Below are 10085 nucleotides of genomic sequence, written 5' to 3' on the forward strand. Positions count from 1 at the left end.
TACTATTTCTCTGGACTTAAAATTACATAAATATTTACAGTATACAGAATAAAACTCATTGAAAGTAATGTATATATTTTACTGATTACTCTGCATCCCATTACTTTTTACTGAGGGCTAAATGAAGACCTAATGACAACAAAATCTCTCATTTTAATAGGTTTATTCCTCATAGAACAGCTTTTAAAAAGCATAATTAAATGGAAAGGTAATGCAAGTTTTAGGACCTCTAAAGAATGCTGGCTTTATAAGTTAAGGCATTCACATTTTGTGTCTACCTAAATAAAGCTACTTTTGATTTAAACTTTATGATTTGACTACTGAGTAAGCAAGGGCTTCTCATGTCAGAGCCTGACTCCGAATGGCTTTCCTAGTGACAGCTACAGAGTAAGTTACCTGGAATGAGGAGCCCTCCCTTCTGTAATCACATTCTCTCATTGGCAGCTTGAAATGCAGACTCTTTCAAAAAATAAAATTAAGGGATAGGGTGGAAGGGGAGTAACCAAAAGCCTAGAATGAGAATAAATTAAAATTAGACACTGCAAAGCAGAACTAACTACAAACCTCTCAGATGACCATTCCTTACAATTTGTTTTAGAACCAGGCAGCGCAAATGATTCTTCACCGCAATGCAGACCTTAAGAGTGAAGTAGAAGGGACCTAGCATAGGAGAAACACTAATGTTTTTGTTCTGTTTACTACCCAGGTAATCTCATTGTTTGGAAATGCTCCCCCATCCACTGACTTCGTAGAAAGACATTAAAAACTCTCAGAAACGAAACCTAACTCTTTAAAGTACAGCCACACTTTAATGTCTCTAAAACTAAGCATTGAAAGTAATCTGAAATGGAATTATACATGGAAGTGTTACGCACCGTGACTTTTTGCTATAACTCTTGTCTCAGTCAAGCTTCTAAGGTTACTAATGTTTGAGTGACCATTATTTACTACGTGCCAAGAACTGCTAAATCTTTTAGATTGGCTCATTTAATCCTCAAAACAAACCTGAGAGTCAGGGACTATCATTAATCTGCCCCCACCAAGCAGGGATAAAGAAATAGACACAGAGGTTAAGCCACCTCCTAAGTTAATACATCTGTGAAGAACTAAGAACAGAACCCAAAAAGCTCACCTACAGAGCCCACGTGCCTAGTCACTGCTGTGTGTCCCTGAATACTCTTAACTTCCCAAGCACTCGAAACACCTGGTACCAGGGGTTGGCTGGTGCAGAGAGAAATGACCAACGATGGAGCACAGCTGCCAGGAAGCCGAGGGCCTCCAACTGGTGGCAGCAGTGGCAGCAAGGCCTACTTCTCCATTGCTGGGAGCAAATGAGACTGTCTTCCACAGTCCCGAATGGGATTTGGCGACAGAGAACTTTATGGAGCCGTTCGCTGGGTGACCTAAAAGCTTAGGATCCATCTCCTTTGCTGCCCGAGAAGGACGCAGCAGAGTAGGAAGCTTTGTTATCAGGAAGGAGAGCCTCACCCCCACCTTTTTAGAGGTGCTTCCCCAAATCTCTGGAGGACAGAGATTGTCCTCTCTAGGGAGTAAAGTTTCTATTTGACTCCCTGAAAAGGGCAGGGTGTGGGGGACCCTCAACTTTTGTCTCTTCCAGTTAAGCTGACAGCACAATCCACTCACCCCCACCTCAGGTGGCTCCGGCTTTGAACAACACCCTTGGGGGCAGGAAGGCTGGGGAAGAGCGCAGTCCATTCACAAAGGCAGGGGTGGGCACGGACACCCCATCCAGCATCTAAATGCTTTTTTCAACAGTCACCTCAACCTGCAGCCTGGGCCAGCTGTCCCTCGGCTTCTCCTTGTCACAGGTGCGCGCTGCCCGCAGCCCCTGACAGCTGGGGGCTGGCTTCATGTTGGAGTCCACCCTCGCCTGCAGAGCCCCTCTCGCATCCCTGGATGGTGGCCTCAGCTAACAACCACAGGCAAAGGACACTGTCTTTCTCCTTCATCTCCATCAGTGATGGGGAGAACCGTGCGGCTGGGCTGCGGAGCCTGTGGCCGCCCTTTCACAGAGCACAAGGCAGCCGTCTCGCCAGAGGGCACTGCTGGGCCGCTGTGGGGCTCTGGTCCCCACCACCCCCCCACACCCGCACCCAGGCCTGAGCAGGGTCAACAGCCAGTCCTTATGGATGGGCTGCGGGAGGGGAGGAAGGAAGCAGGGAGGGGGAGGCAAGGGGAAGGGGGAAATGAAAAAGAAAACGGAGGAAAGGAGGATTCGGGACGGGACCAGGTGATGCTCTCAGCTCAGGGGTAGCGCCTGTGCCTTCTCTGCAGACATCCATTCATCAGAAGACACATTTGGCGCTCTGGGGCACCCAGCTTCCTGTCTTGCACTAGCTTCTTGAACTCACCAGGTTTTGTGATCCTGGCAGCACTAAGTTCTCACACCTCAAGGGCGAAGTCCTTGTCTTCAAGGCTCCTGACGAGGCTGCGACACCAATAATCCCATCCACACACACCCCCTCCCAGAGAAGGGAGAAGATATGGTTTAAGGACATTCTTTCCATTTCTATCTCTGAGGGAATTTTTGTCACTTGACCACATACAGAGACCTTCAAAGGAGTCTGGAAATTATGATTCCTTTTTTAAAAATTGAAGTAGAGTTGATTTGCAATATTTGTTAGTGTCAGGCGTACAGTATACGGATTATGTTTGCTGGCTTTTTCCTTACAGATTATATTTCATTATGGATTATTACAAGATATTGGGTATAATTCCCCATGCTGCACAGTAAATTCTTATTGCTTGTCCATTTTATGTTCGGTAGTTTGTGTCTGTTAATCCCATGTGCCCAATTTGCATCCCCCTTTCTGGTAGCCATAAATTTGTTTTCTATGTGAGTCTTTTTCTGTTTTGTATATAGTTTCATTTCTATTATTTTTTAGATTCCACATATAAGTGATATCATATAGTATTTGCCATAGAGTGTTTGTCTTTCTCTGTCTTAATCTGGGTGTATTGAGACTTGTATTTGAGATTCAGTTTCTAAAGGTGAGGTGAGACTAGTTCAGAAAGCGCAGTCTTAAACACGCCCATCAAAGAGCATTCCTCACACCCGTGTGTTCTGGGTACCTGTGGCTGCATGCTAAAGCATCCCAAAGCAATGATCTTCGCTATGTTCAGGATCCATGGGTCAGGATTTTGGTAGGACTCAGCTGAGTGATGCTTCTGCTCCCGGGGTTGGCTGGGGTCACACGGTGGCATTCAGCTGGCAGCAGCCAGTCCCTAGCCCGAAAAGGCTTTTTCCATGTGCCCGAGACTCTGGTGGGTGCAATATGAAGGTCAGCTGGGTGGGCGCACTGTCCCTCTCCTCGTATTCTCAGGGCTTCTCCACACAGTCTCCCCCGCGGGTAGCTGCTCTCCTACCTGGTGGCTTAGATGCCGAGGGGGCGATCCATGTCAAAGGGAAGCTGTCGAGCTCTTAGCAATCAGACTTCGAAACTGACATGACAAGCCTTCAATGCAATAGAAGAGACGCGGGATACAGACGCCCCGTCCTGCGGGAGGGACGGCCGGACAGCGCGTGGCCATCCTAAACCCGTCCTCCGGGGGGTGCTCGGCAGGGTCCTTGTGCTCACTCCTACGAAATCCGAATCACAGCGCTCCAACTGTAAAGTAAATAGATAAATTTTTAAACATCAGGTTTAAGAAATACCCTGGAGAGTTTCCCTAGATACAGATGACTTATAAAAAGCTAAGCTACTGGTTGTATCTACATTGTAGAATTTTTCACAATTTAAATTTTAGGTTCTGAAAGTAATTACCAATGTTCAAAAATATTTATTGTCCTTTTGAGTACAAATAGCCTGTTATCTTCCTCTTAAGTTAGTCTGAGAGAAAAAAATTCTAGGGTCACACCTTTCTAAATATAGTTTGGATACCAAGCAACTGGATGTTCAGGGTATATGTTGTGTGTGTGTATTTCAAGTTTAGGAAGAGATTAAAAGGACAGATGAGTGGTCTCACATCAGTGTGCCATTCCTTCTGGGATGAAAATGAAATTTTAAACTTCTAATTTGGTGTTAGATGCAGAAAACAAAACAACCTCAAAATAAAAATAGAAGGCTGACCAAGTGTCATCCAAGACCATTACAGCTCCAGAGACACCCCATAAACCATGTAATCTTCTTTAGTTAAATACACACCCAGAGAGTTCATTCTTTGCTGACTGGACAAGTCTGTTATAACTTTGTAACTAATAAAAGAAGAAAGAGGCCACTTCCAAAAGTTTTATTTCGAGATCCTGAATTTATCTTTAAACCTCCATTCTTAATTAGAGGTCACCTGTACTCTCCATTATTTCACACTTTAATTTTACTTTGAAATAATTTTAGACTTTCAAAAAGGGTAAAATATTACAAATATTGTCCATCAAGCCTTTACCCAGCTTCTCCAAAGACGAATGACTTATAAAGTCATAGCACAGTCATCAAGACCCAGGAAGTTAACAGTAACGAGACGTCACTGACTAACCTACAGGCTTTATTTGAGCTTCACCCTTCAGTCACCAATGTCCCTTCTCTGGTCCGGGACACACACTGGGTTTAGTCATCAGCTGTCCTCAGTGTCCTCCAATCTGGGGCAGTTCCCAGCCCTCCTGTCCTTCATGAACTTGACACTTTGGAAGAAGAGAGGCCATTTTGTGTATTTTCCCTCATTTGGGTTTGTCTGACATTCCTCAGTTTTATGTTTAAATTGCCTTTTTTTTTTCAAAAACACCAGAGACGTGGCTCTGTGCCCTCCTCCGTGCCTCATACTGAGGTGTGTGTGACAGTGATATGTCTCATTATCTGTGCTGTTAAATGAAAGCTTGACTAAAATGATATCCAGCAGGTTTCTTCACTACAAAATTAGTTTTTCTATTTATGAAGTATTTTGGGGGGAGACACAAACATGTGAAAATATCCTTTTCCCCATTATACAGAAATTTTGGCCACAAACGTTGGCATCCATTGATGGTTTTTTTTCCTGCAAAAGTTATTACAATTGTATATGCCAAAAAAAGATTTTCTATTTCCATTATTTTGATACATGTATTAATTGGAAATACTACTAATTGCTTAAAGGAATTCTGGATTTTATTTCCCACTCTACTGTGGCTTGATGATAACAATGACTAAATTTGAAAATAATACTGAGTTTTAGGTTTTGTTTCCTCTCTGTTTTGGGGTAGCTATTATTAGCATTACTTTGTTTTATCTGTGATTAAGGCCATTTTGTAGGGAAGTATTAAGGCTATTCCATCTTCTTTCTATCTGTCTTTTCCTCTTTGTCTCTAAAACTTTTTATTAAAACCATACTACCTTTCTATTTTCCACTTTTTTTCCCTCTATCATCTTTCATGTGAAAGATACTAACCATAATGTAGAAGCTTCGGTTGTGCTACTATTTGAAGAGAAGTAAATTAATTAACAGAAGAGAAGAAAACAGTGTTTTATTTTGATTTTATTTTTTGAGGCAGAAAATTGACACTTTAGTGAGATGAGAGAAAGCAGCTTGACATGACCAGAATGATCAATAACTTCCACAGCCCCTGGGAAACAGGTTGGAGGCAAAATTCAAACAAACCAAGGGGCCAGTAGGAAAGGAATTAAGTACACAAGTTCAAAACAGAATAACTGGCCCCTGGAGGATTTTTAAAACAGAAGAATTTTAACTGAATCTTGAAATGTTTCTGACATTCTTTGTACAAGAGGAGAAGTAACCCTCAGGCCACAGATGGAGTGTTTCGGGGAGACTGGGAGGTGTCCCTTGGGAATCCCGCTGCCAAGAGCAGAGTGAGGGCAGGTGCTTGTGAAGACGTGGAGCTGGCCTGACTGGGACTCAAAGGATGGTGGTGGAAGAGTGGTTTCAATTGAAAGAGGGAAAAGACCTGTAAAGTATGTTTGTTTTCATCTGAAGAAGAGTTAAGGACATGTATCTAACTAACTAACTCACTAAATAAATAAATAGAACAACAACAACAAAAGCAATGAATATACGTACGTTCATGTCTAACTGAACAATTGTGCTCCACACTGGAAATTGACACAACATTGTAAACTGACTATAACTCAAGAAAGGAAGAAAGAAAGAAAAGAAAAGAAAAAAGAAAAGAAAAGACAGGACATGTGTCACATGGTGGTATCACCAGTCAAGCTCATCTCAAGGGAGAAAACACACCATTTTGAGGCAGCAGCCCTTCTGTGTCATTTTTTTCATGGGTAGATGGTAGGCATGATTTATTTTATAATCTTTCTGAGGAAGGCAAACAGCCCATAAGCTAAGTCATAGCTGAACATCGGTCCCAGTCTTCACCTCGACATACTTCTGGTCACCATCTGCACAATCTAAAATGCAAATGATTGGCACATGAACTGGCACCCCTCGGCAAAGAATTCCAGACTCCCAGGATAAACTCCAGCCCACACAAGAGTGGTGGGTGCAGGAAGTCTCAGCTCCTGACACCTGCTGCTTCAGTGCCTTCAAACTGTGTAGCTCTCAGTGGACCAGCTCTGCCCCAGCCTTGGGTTGGAGAGACCAGCAAGCTCTGGGAGGAAGAAAGGGGGCTTTGGATCATGCTCTCAACCATGTGCATTTTATTTTATTTTATTTTATTTTATTTTATTTTATTTTATTTTATTTTATTTTATTCTTCATGTACATTTTAAACGCAGCTTTCCAGAACACAGTATCCCACTTCCTAAATATTTCGTCCTGCACTAGTTTAACAAAAACTCCCACATTGTTGTTTCTTGAACATGTTGAGATGTTTTACCCAGAGGGAAGAGTTCTGGGATGAACAGGGTACTAGCGAGCCCAGAGCAAGCCAGTTTACATCCCTGAATAGACCCACATTTGTGACTTTGGGCATCACAACTGACAACACTTAATGTGTAAGTTCTCCCTGTTTGCAGTTACTTTTCTGAGCACTATTTTTCCTGTGCAAATGATCACACAAATCCTTTTTTACAAACTTTATAATGTAGGTATTATTGTGACTCCATTTTCATGAGAAATAAAAGGGAGGGAGGAGAGAGGGATAACTGGGAGTTTGGGATTAACCAATACAAACTACTATGTACAGAATAGATTAACAACAAGGTCCTGCTGCATAGCACAGGGAACTATATTCAGTGTCTTGTAGTAACCTGTAATGAAAAAGAGTATATATATATGTATATGTGTGACTGAATCACCATGCTGTATGCCTGAAACTAACACAGCACTGTAAATCAACTCTAAGTTAATAAAACAGAGGGGGAATGAGGCACAGAAGTTAAGCAACTTACCCTCTGTCATAGGGTTAGCAAGTATGGAGGCCAGGATATGGCCCCAGAGGTGTAACATAATCTAAGTACCCCAACTTTTATTTATTTATATTTATTTTTATGGAAGTGTAGTGGATTTACAATGTTAGTTTCAGGTGTACAGTGGAGTGATTCAGTTACACGTATACATACATATATACATTTTCTTTTCAGGCCCTTTTCCATTATATGTTATTGCAAGAAACTGAATAGAGTTCCATGAGCTCTACAGTAGGTCCTTGTTTATCTGTTTTATGTGAAGTAACGTGTGTCTGTTAATCCCCAACAGAACTTCCTTTGATACACCTAGTCTTCATTTATAAGTTACATATATTTCTCTACCACCAATGAGCACCATTTATGAAAAAGAAACACATGTACTCACATATCCACTTTCCCTCAATATTTTGCGACTTGATGAAATGTATAATTCATGGAACGTACCTTTGTATGTTACCTAATGTTGTTTTTGAGTGGAAAAGGGAAAATCATATTTGATAAGCAGCGGAGGCCGAGGAAACCTGGGAGGGACTGAGTCTGAGTGGGGAGGGAGAGGTGGGAGACAGTGGTGAGTGACACACACTGCCAGGAGGGAGCCCAGTGGTGGTGACAGGACACAGAGGAGGGGACAACTACAGCGGCAGTAAGCTGACTATGAACTACTATGTTCTGCACATTTTTTTTCACTCTTGGCTCATGGCTTATTCCATAGTGGTGTATTATTTTAAAATGTGATTTTTCTAATTATGTCACTGCTACACGCTCATGAAAAAGACACGAGGCTTTTGAAACCTCTCATAGATGCACCCACAAAGAATGCCAGCTGCCACCTCATCACACGACATTCACCTCTGTTAACAATTTTGCCAACAGGCAGTGAGAAGAGTTAATATTCTGACTGCAGTCTGGGACCCAGGGAATTCTCTGGGACACCAAATGACATTTGCAAATCCTGTGCTGAAAGCTAATGGCAAAATACAGAAAGCCAATAGAGCAAGACCAATAATGACAGGAATTCAAGGACTGAAAGTTTGGATCACTTAACAGTCCTGCATCAGCAATACATTTCCTAATTTGACAATTGTACCAATGTTAGGTAAGAAGGTGGTCTTGTTCTTACACAATATCTGTCAAATCATTTAGTGATAAAAGAGCATAAAGTTCCCAGTTAACTCCTGAATGGGTCAGAAAGTGCAATAGGAATACACATAAATGTAGAGAGAGAGATGATGAAAAAATAAATGGAACAAAAGTGTCAGGAACTGGTAAATCTGAGTGAAAAGACATATGGGACTTTGTACTGTTCTTGCAACTTTTCTATAGATTTGAATTCTATCAAAATAAAAAGTTTTGGCCAATGACCGTTTGGGTCACCTGACCAGGTAAAGGAGTTTAGATCGCTTCACTATGTAAGACCTGGCTGAGTCCACAGGGTGCTGAAACCACTCCCAGAAGAGAGAGGCTGTAAACTGTGAGTTCTGGCTGGCTGGCAGAAGCCCCACCAAGATGGAGTGAATTACTCGAGACTCTGCGGAAAGTCAAGAGAGAGAGGGGGTCCAGAGGCCACTCCCTGAGACTCTCAAATGCTCCCATGCTTAGTGTTCCAATCAAAGGGAAAATCACTAACAGGTGTGAGGGAATGCAGGCATTCAGGGAAAGACAGGGTGGGCTGGAGACTGTAGAAGCCACAATGAGTACAAAGGCTTTGTTTATCTGTAGGGGAGTCATGGGGAGATGGGCACAAGGTACATCTTTAGATATGTTAGTTACAGAGCAGAGCCCAGCCCCACCAGGTCCCTGTTTTGGGGATAACAGACTGTCTAACAGCAGGCACGCCCAGCGTTTATAGATAGCTGAGGGCCTGGGTCATTGCTGTGCCATGAGCAGTGTGCTATCTAACACCTCAACTGTGCAAGCAAGGCATTGTCTCTGCTTTTTAGGGCCAGGAGACAGGGTTGCGGACGCACAGGTGCCTGCTTGCAAAGCAGTTACTAAGCACAGTTGTTCGTGGTGGCTGGGGTCTGTTACAATTTGTTAACCCTGTCATGGGCTGCCACAGTAAATACCAGTGACCACCAGGCAACCAGCTCAGAAGCGAGGACTGAGGGAAATGCATGCCCGCCCTTGTTACTCATTAATACAAGGCTCCATACTTCAAAGGAGGATATCAAAGGGGGATTGTGACTGAAAAATAAATAAAACATCATCGCTCAGAGTTAGAAAAGCAGTGTATGGAACTATCTATAAGTTGAAAAACGTAGAGTCACATCTTGTACAGATTTGTGAGTGAGGTGTTGACACACAGAACTGACTTGACTCACAGACAACAATTCAACCAAGGTTTTGAGAAGGTATCACTTTCAAAAGAATCGCTTGAACTACAAGAGGCTGACTGTTCAAGACTTAAAACGGCCTTTTTGATGGCCATTCCCTAACTTCTGTAAACAGGAAGCAGGTTAGAAGTCTGCATTTGCCCAAAATAATATATTCTGCAGTGTGTTCTCATCTGTGGTTGAGGAGAAGAGTATCTTTCAGAAGATGGAGTCACGAGTCCTAGAGAACCAGGGGTTTAGAAGCCCCACCCTCAGGGCAGGGCCTGCACGTCTTCCCAGCGGGATCACAGACTTGCTGTGTCCCAGGATGGTGCTGCTCCCCCATTGTTTCCTTCTGAAAGGGAGTGTTGATTATGGTTTTCTGGATTTGTGCAGCTCTTGCTTTTGTGTCTGTGTGAGCAAGGCAGAAAAATTGTCTTTATAGTTAATAGGTTTACAGTAA

This window comes from Vicugna pacos, chromosome 36 (genome assembly GCF_048564905.1).
Source record: "Vicugna pacos chromosome 36, VicPac4, whole genome shotgun sequence".
Taxonomy (NCBI): domain Eukaryota; kingdom Metazoa; phylum Chordata; class Mammalia; order Artiodactyla; family Camelidae; genus Vicugna; species Vicugna pacos.